This window comes from Mercenaria mercenaria, chromosome 13 (assembly GCF_021730395.1).
Source record: "Mercenaria mercenaria strain notata chromosome 13, MADL_Memer_1, whole genome shotgun sequence".
NCBI classification, from domain to species: Eukaryota; Metazoa; Mollusca; class Bivalvia; order Venerida; family Veneridae; genus Mercenaria; species Mercenaria mercenaria.
This window is the reverse complement of record NC_069373.1, coordinates 66632045-66641671: the sequence shown is the minus strand read 5'-3', so window position 1 is coordinate 66641671 and position 9627 is coordinate 66632045.

Genomic DNA, 9627 nt, shown 5'->3' with positions numbered 1-9627 from the left:
ATCCAATTTTTCCAAACATTGCTATTTGCATAATATTAAAATTATGAAAAAATATTTGCTGTATGGGCATACATATAACATCTTAAAATTAATGACAAAGTTTAAAGACAATACCGCTTATAAAGTAAGTTTACAATAATCAACCATGTACAGTCAACTCATTCTTTTCTATAGAATACTAGTCAGTTAGGTTTTTAAATCCGTCACACAATTTCGTGTACGTTAGGTTTTTACCCAAATTCCTCATGTAAACTGAGTTCGGTTTTTATAAAATCAAAGTTAGGTTTTTATCCCTTTTCTCGCTGTCAGTACATTTGAACATGTATTGTGTCAACATGTGGTGGGTTAACAACATAGTGTAAGGGGCCTATAAAGCAGTATATCTTTGCTTTCAAACACAAAATAGTCGAGGCATCAAAAGCATAGAAGTATTTTTAAAGATTTTTTGTAAAAGTTTTCACTGAAAAAGTTGCCTTGTTCGCGTTTTTCCACCTGAATACACAAAGGTTGATATATTTAACAATGATACATTATGAAATAGATATACACTTGATAAATGGAGATAGATTAACAACAGAAACCTTTCCCTTTATACATCGTAATTACACAGAAACAAAGTTTGTATCGGCTTTACATCCGCCATGTTGGCACTGAGTTAGGGTCGCTGAACAGAGTTAAGATTATCCGGGTACATGGCGTGATGATTATTCTTTTAAGTATCGCGATAGTTACGGCCTAGCTATCTCGTGGCAAAAATAAGCCACCATACTTCACACTATACCTAGAAAATCCGGCAAATAAAAAAGACAGGGCTGATCTTTGATTTTTGTTAGACTGACTTCATGGACTTGAAAAGATTGAGAAAATCATCACAATTTTTATAACATTTTTCTACAACATAGATTCACTTTTGGAAATAAACATATATAATCTATAACATGTTGAAATAAAATAAATAGGTCACTGTGCTTGGTTTTTTTTTTACATTTGCTCTTACAGTACAACCTCTCCAGAGCGGCCCTATTATAAGCAAACACCTCATTATAACAACATCATCAAAATTTTCCTAAGCTGAAATATACTATCAAGTTTACTTCTCCAGAACAACATCCTCTACATAACAGTCAATATTTGTGTCTCCCAAACGGTGTTGCTCTACAGAGGTTGCACTGTATTTAGAAGATCCCCACATTTCAATATTACTTAGAAGTATTTTGTGAAACGTTTCAGTATCAGATATTTTATCTTTAAAAGACAGTAACGTTGCCGTTTTCATAATGCCATCAATCATGGTTAAATTGTATCTGCTTTTGCATTGTACAATGTCTAGTGTTGTAATTAAGAGGGCCATTATGTTTTATCAAAGAATGGTTGGTTGCTTGTGGGTTAAATTGCTTACCTCTGATTTTTTAACATTTTAACTTTTTAAACAAAATGTTAAAGACGCTCCGAGCTTTAACTTTAAAAGTGAGCTCCGAGTCTTTATTTTAATAGTAATAGTGATTATACTGAAAGCAAAAACAAAAACAAACAAAAAATGTAAGTAAAATCATGAAAACAAAACAGCAAGTTTTTGTTTTTAATTTTACACAGTTAACGGTGAAGAACCGGTTTTTCGTTCAAACATCACTGAAGCACAAACGATTATTTTCTCCGTATTTCTTTTTCTTTTTGTACTTAGCGCAATATGTATATCTAAATGACCCGGAATTTCTAATGCCAAAATATTATTTCCCTTTATTCTCAGCCACTGCAGCATTCATATCCCTAGTTCTCTTTCACGTTGTATTTTTAAAAGTATAATTGGATACATTATACAGTCTTTTAACTTCATTGGTATACACGCATTTCAAAACCAAGAACACTGAATTGGTTTATGCAAAGTAATATGTTTTCTTTGGAACTGAAAAAGTCGTAAATATTCCCGAATCACATTAGATAATCAAAGCGCTGAAAGCACAGAAAGGTTGAAACCCGCATTTGATGTGCAATTAACCGCTCCGCTGTAACAGTTCAAGTCACTTCCATTAAACAGTATAACATTCAAACCACTTGCATCAATGTTACATTATATACTAGAAATTCTCCTCTGACTAAAACCATCAAGTGTCTTGAAACACACTGACGAGCTGGGCAAGGCAACCCTTCACCGGCTTAATTAAAATTTACTATAATGATACCAATGAAAAACACAGTATCTGTTTCATTAAAAACACTAATATTCACAAAGAGAATATAGATAACAGAAGTATTAGATCCATGTCTTTTTTATTCAACAGTTAACAGTTTGAAATATATTATAAACGTTACTTTACGCTAAAACTAAAACTCGATAGAAAATTCTATTTTTTAAACTGTCAGTGTGTCATAGTTTCTCTAGATATACACCATTTAGAAAGCTTGCGACCTGAGCTTTTCAAAGATGTTTAATTTAATATATTTTCTTTTATCACGTGCACTGAACTGATTGTTAAACCTGACCAGGAACTTTTACATAGGAATTACGTATAGAGGTATTAGTGGTCGGTATACTCGTAAATAATCGAAAACAGCAGTGCGAAAATAGAACGGCGGATAAATCTGTTTCAGTGAAAACTTTCATTATGATATTTTTGCAGTCTCCAGAATTTGACTGTATTTCAACCTAAAAATCCGTTAAATCTATTATGTGGAATTTATATACCACCTCATAACGCCTCGGTAGCCTGGTGGTAGAGCGCCCGCTTCATACTAAAGACGTAAAAATGGTACTAATAGCTTCCGCATTAAGAGAATAGTGCTAAGACTGTCCATCCCGGTTTCAGTATAATGTGACTGGATGGGGTATCACGACACGTGTCTACGGCGTGATATTCCAGTGAGGCAGCAATATTAAGTTTGGCCTTGTGCTCACTGCTACAAAAAGGCACCGTCTTTATATGACTGAAAAATTGTTGAAAAAGACGTTAAACCCGAACACACACACACGCACGCAGTCACGCACGCACGCACGCACACACACACACACACACACACACACATAAGACGGTCGAATTTCGGGACAAATTGCATAGATGATTAGAAACAGCTTTAGAATTATAACAAACTTATAATGATAGACGATATTCTCAACTTGAATTACATCTAACTCCACAACACTACTTGATCTTATTGCTTTTACAAATAATATCCAACCCGCCCGCTTAGCTCAGTAGTCAGAGCGTCGGTCTACGGATCGCGGGGTCGCGAGTTCGATCTCCGCGACTATTTGATAAACGACACTGTGTCTGAAATCATTAGTCCTCCACCTCTGATTCATGTGGGGAGGTTGGCAGTTACTTGCGGAGAACAGGTTTGTCATTACCAACTTTTAGTAACATCGATCTATCGGAAAAAACGTAAATTTGCCTATATAACAAAGAAGGAAAAAAAATTACTTAAAATTAATAGAAAAAGTTCTGTTTGGAATCAAAATTCGATACCCCACAAATTAAAGTTTAATTTATTCCGGATATTTTGAATATTCTTTTAAAAAAATATTTAATATTTTGGGTTTGGGCCTTTTTGACTTTAAATAGACCCACCCCGCTCATATAGACTCTGTAGGAAACGGACAAAAATACTGACTTTTTCAAATATAACAGATAAAATTAGATATTTTCGGCAAATAATCAAAAAATCGATACCCCTAAAATGCAGAAAAAATGTAGAAAAAATATTCAATTTTTGTTATGTGTAATTTGTTATAAATTCAATAATGGTTTGTTTGGTCCTTTTTGCATTTTAGTGTGTACATTGAACATTTCTTCAAATATTCCGGCTATTTCCGCCGTTATCCGTAAGTACTCGGAAACTGTTACGGAAAAAAATTGTCGCTCTCTAGCCTCCGGTTTGCAGGGGCTTTGTCGATACAAATTGCTTATTGATTGTTAGTGCCAAAAAAATGAGATTGTAATAAAACCAATTTAAGGAATTAACTGTGAATTCAGAAACAAATAAATACACCGGATATACTATATCAGATAATCTTTACGATAAATCGACAAATGGCTGCTTTAATTTAAAAATACAGAATTTAAAAAAATTATAAGGAGGTTAAAGAAACAACAACATCAGAATTATCGGTTCATCAGGCTATCTTTCAAATTTTAAGTTTGGTCCCTATTATGAACATTTGAATTGAAGTCTTGTTTCTAAAAAAGATCATTTAAAATGCCAGATCAAGAAATAAGATGACCGCGCCGTGAATCGAACCCCGGGCCGCCGCGGCAAAAATAAATTTCCGCTGTCGTTACAAATAACGCTATGGTGGGTTTAGTGTTTATGAGCTTGAATATACAAAACGCTTTTTAAATTTTTAAACGTAAAAAGCAGTTAAAACAACTAATTCTCGTCTGTTTCCGTAACGTTTAGTTTCTCAGTAATTAAGTTTCAAAACATTCTTAAGAAATATAGCATTAATTTTCAGAAGTCTAAAAAAAAAAAAAAAAAAATTGTTGTCGAACGATCTGGAGGCCGGTGCCTTTAAGGCCTGTTTATGGTACATTTTTAATTATTTGTTTGAAAAATTTAAATTAATTTAGTCCCAAGATTGCACACAATTTTCATTAAACATAAAATAATTATATTGTGTCAAAATGTTTAATAACCCTTTCATTTCATAGTGTATTACAATATTGCCTAGGGGTGAGCAATATTCGGTCAGTGTGTTTCAAGCTAGGTCAAAAAAATATGTTACCAAACAGGTATTTTTAAAGGTTTTATGGTTTTAGTGTGTTGTAAATATATATCACCTTTTCTGTTTATATATCTTCTTTTTTCTTTCTCTCGGGGATTGAGTTTTTATGATTTTTTCACTTATTTCATTAATCTTATGACAACCGAAAGAATCAGTACAAATTATTACCCACCTTTAGAATTTAACAGTAATAAATTATCGTTATTGACTTGTCAGTCTACGAAATTTTGATTATACCATTAATGTCAACAGAGTTTTCCGTAAATATGTACTGAGTGAAGATCCTTGCCCAAAATTTCACGAAAAAAAAAAAACTTAAATAATTACTTATTAAGTCTATTATCTTAAAAATGTACTAAGTAAGAAAGAGAAACTTAAGGCCTTGATAAATGTCATAGCTCAGATGTAGAAGACAGTAGTGCTGTATAAAAGACAGTGATTTAGTTTAATACAAAGTATATGTAATTCCTGTGAATTAATGATTATTTACAGACAGTTAATTGTTGTGCGTACATAATATATGTTTAGCATTATGTTTCATGTATTAACTAGAAAGTATTTTTTGTGTTTGAACAAAGAACTATAAAATATATTTAATTTTATGGCTCTTTTATATGATGTATAATATTAACGTATATAGTAACGTATTTATATTCTTAGATATTACTTTTATTTGACAATTGATAAATATTATATACATTTTCGACTAATTAATGTTCCGCTTTTCACTTTAATATCAATTAAAACTTGTTTAGTAAACTGTGCGTCTGCAAATGCATCAGCTGTTAATTACCGATTTTCCCCCGGTTATACTACAACAACAACAATTAGTACGGAAATCCACCCAAGCGTCCGATAGCAGAGATTTTCGGATTATTGGTTTTTTTTGATTTTTATGATAGGGAAAGCTGTCCCGCTTTATCGGGTTTTTCGATGTTACTAAAAGTTGGGAATGATGGTACGGAAAACCAGGAACTGCCCCCCGTTACATAACTGAAATACTGTTGAAAAACGGCGTTAAAACCCAAAACAAACAAACAAACAAATAATATCCATGTTATTTGATAGAGGAAATTGATTGATTTAAACCAAAAACACGGCTTCTTCATGTATAAAAATGGAAGTATAGAGAAAGCCTATACAATTTCTAGATTGGAAACGGTATGTATCCGCACCTATATTAAACTAGACCAAAATAAAAGCCTTGGTTCAATTCTGACATTTGCAGAAATTTGCGTCAAAGAGCACAGTCTCACAAAGCATGAATTTCTTACAGAGTAGCAGACTGGCTGTTCTATAAAATCAAGAAATCGGGTAAACAACATGAAAAAAACATGCAAAAGAAGTTTTCTGATTTTTTTCATTGAATGACTTAAATACTTCTGACTCGCGTAAATACTGGTACAGTGAAAATACTTGTTGAGGATATCTCTTCAAATAACGACAGTATTAATACCGGTATACAAAAAATAGCTATTCATTGTCCGATATTGATACAGCAAGTGACCTTAACAGAAAGTGACCTTAACCCCCAGGAAATGACTGAGTTTGCATTTGATGGAACTGCAATGATCACAGGCAGAAGAAACGGAGTTGCCAATCAGTTGACAGACCAAGTGCCAACACTAGTCACTACTCACTGCATGGAACTCAGACTAGCCCTTGGCTTGTCGTGACAGCTTTAAAAGTGTCGAAGCATTTTGGACAAGACCCCTTGTACACATACTACAGCTATAATTCTAATGGGAAAGAAAACCTCCAGGAAATACAGAAGGCATTTGACTTGGCACCACTCGCCATCAAGTAAGCCAAAAACCGGTCTAAGTCATGAACAATGTGTAAGTTAAGTAGTGAAATCGTACAAGTGTTTCATCACAGACCTAGAGTCACATACCATCGGCGGTTACTCCCAGGGAAATGGACTACTAAATCCCTCAAAAGCCCGGATACTCTGCGCTCCCTGTTACTGTTGGAATATGTGCTTCCACATGTGACAGCCCTCAGTTTGTACTTTTAGAAGAACAGCTGTCATGTTGGAGTTGTCAGTCAAGTTGAAATGACTTTAAGAAAGTTAGACTAAATAAACACCAAAATAGACTTTGGCTGCCTAAGGCCGAAAAAAATCATACAAGAGTGTGGTCTAAGTGAAACAAGCATCCATCCAGTTCCAACAGGGCAGTGAGAAGTTACTGGAAAACCTGAACACCAACATCAGAAGCAGGTTTACCAATTCCGATGTGTTCTTGCCGTCCTGGACCTCAGCAGACTGGACAATCTACCATGTATGTATGGACTGAATGATGTCCAATATCTGGCGAATCACTACAACCTGCCTGAGGATGACACTCTAGAACAGTGGTCAGGTTAGACAGCTGTGATAGATCAATCTCCGGATTACTGAAACTCTTCCACAACAAGTTGCATCAACAACTGGGACTGTCAGCTATATATCTTCATGTCCTGCATCTGGTGACAGCTGTAGCTGTGATCCCACTCAGCACAGCAGAAGCTGAACGTGTCTTCAGTAGGCTGAAAATAATTAAAAGACCACACAGAGCATTCTTTGAGTAATGTCAGTGTTGACAGATTGTTAAATATTCAACTGGATTGTCATGATGCTTTGTTCAATGATATACAAACAATTATGGCGAACAAGATCTTCTGAGGCTTCTAAATTATAAATGACTGTTGAGATCCTCGAGTATAACCATACTGTGTTGTGATGTATTTATTTAAACTTGTGTTTGAAAATGATACCTTTACAATAAAAACACAGTTGTGGTCCTTGAGTATAATCATACTGTTTTGATGTATTTGTTGAAAATGTTGTTTGAAAATGGTGCCTTGTTGACAAAAAATAACTAAACACATATGCTAAAAGTTTGACAATATTTTAATTGATCCACTGATAGGGTTGGTTAATTAAGAGATGTTTGAGAAAAGTATGGTAAAACGTATTACTATCATGATTTATTTCAATATAACTACACGTTTTTCAAATGCATGTATTGTTCAGTTAAATGTCTAACATATCTCATATGCCATCATGCTTCATGTCATTGCCTATGTTTTGGTATTCTATGAAATAAAGTTGTTCAAATGAATATGTGACTTGAATACTGAGTTTATAGTTCAACTATTTTATAAATATATAACAAAAATATTGCAAAGCAGAACTTTGAAAATTGACTTTTAGCTTGTGAAGTTGTGAAGGTGATAATTAATGACTGGAAATGAAATAAAATACAAGCAACAGCATCTTAGTTGATATGCATATTAGAGACAACATACATAGCATATAAGAACACAAAGTGTGTGTATGTGTGTGTGTGTGTGTGTGTGTGTGTGTGTGTGTGTGTGTGAGTGTGTGTGTGTGTGTGTTCGGGTTAACGTCTTTTTCAACAATTTTTCAGTCATATAAACGACGGTGTCTACTTGTAGCAGTGAGCACAATGCCCAACTTTATAGTGCTGTCTCACTGGAATATCACGCCGTAGACACGTGACATGATACCCCACCCAGTCACATTATACTGACACCGGGATGACCAGTCCTAGCACTACCCTCTTAATGCTGAGCGCTAAGCGAGGAAGCTGCTAGTACCGTTTTTTTTTCGTCTTTGGTATGACGCGGCCGGGGATATACCTTATACCATGTTTAAGTATGTCTAATACCATGCCTAAATTATGCCAAATTCCATGCCTTAAGAATGCCAAAATGCACCAAATGCATGCACCGGTTACAATTTTTCAGGGGGAACATGTCCCCGGACCCCCTAGTAGTTCCCTTTTCAGTGCCAGTATCCTGCCCTTTTGAATCCTGGCTGGAACACTGTTAGAGTTAAGGGGTTAATTTTGAAAATGAGACAGTATGGAATTAAAAGTAATTTGATTGACTGGATAGTAAATTGTTTGATAAATAGAACTTAAAACGTTTTTCGTTGGACTTTCTTCTTAAAAGTTACTATGTTAACATGCTGGGATTCTCCAGGGCTCAGTCCTTTGTCCTCATTTATTTCTTGTATATGTAATTGATTCAGCTGACTCAATTTTAAGTATCACTAGACATTCATCAGATGATAGTTTTTCAGCTGTATCAACAAGTTACACTGATATGGTGGAAGAAACTCTCAGTTATGATCTCTACACAATTAAGTTAATTGAGTTATGGCCCAAACAATGGTAAGTAAATTTCAATACTTCTGAAACTGAAATTATCTTCTTTTCTTACTGTAACAAAAACGATCCGACTTTATATTTCGACAATGTACACCTACATTTGTTGAACACCGTTAACATCTTGGTGTTACATTCAGACATACCAGGTCATGACCAGTATGAACATATTTCTACTATACATGTAGTTTTATCTGCATCGAAATTCTTAGGATTCATAAAGATGTTAAAATTTCAGTTTCAACAAAATAACTTCAATCAAATGTATGTATGTTACTTATACCCACGTGTAGATTACACCTCATTATTACCCCATAAATCTGATACAGTATAGTATGAGAATAGGTGACGAGAAGAACCGAAATATAATCTATGTCGGTTATCCCTTCAGCGATACAACTTTGGAATTAATTGCCAATAATTTCTAGAGAATCAGACGCATTAGCAAGTTTGAAAAGAAAACTCAGATTTATACAAATGTCTACTGTTACATCGCTTTTTACAAGCGGGAACGTCCACTGTCATATTAGGAATAACTAGAAACCCTGATTTTGATTTGTGTAACAACCACCTTATTTCAAACCCTGCGTGCTAGTGTGGCACTATGATAAAAGAGGCCAGATACTATCTTTTTCTATGGAAAAAAAATACCCTCAGAGAATAAATCGTTTTCATAAACACTCGATAATTCCAAACTTTTTGGTATCGATACTCTAAATAAACTTTCATTTCATT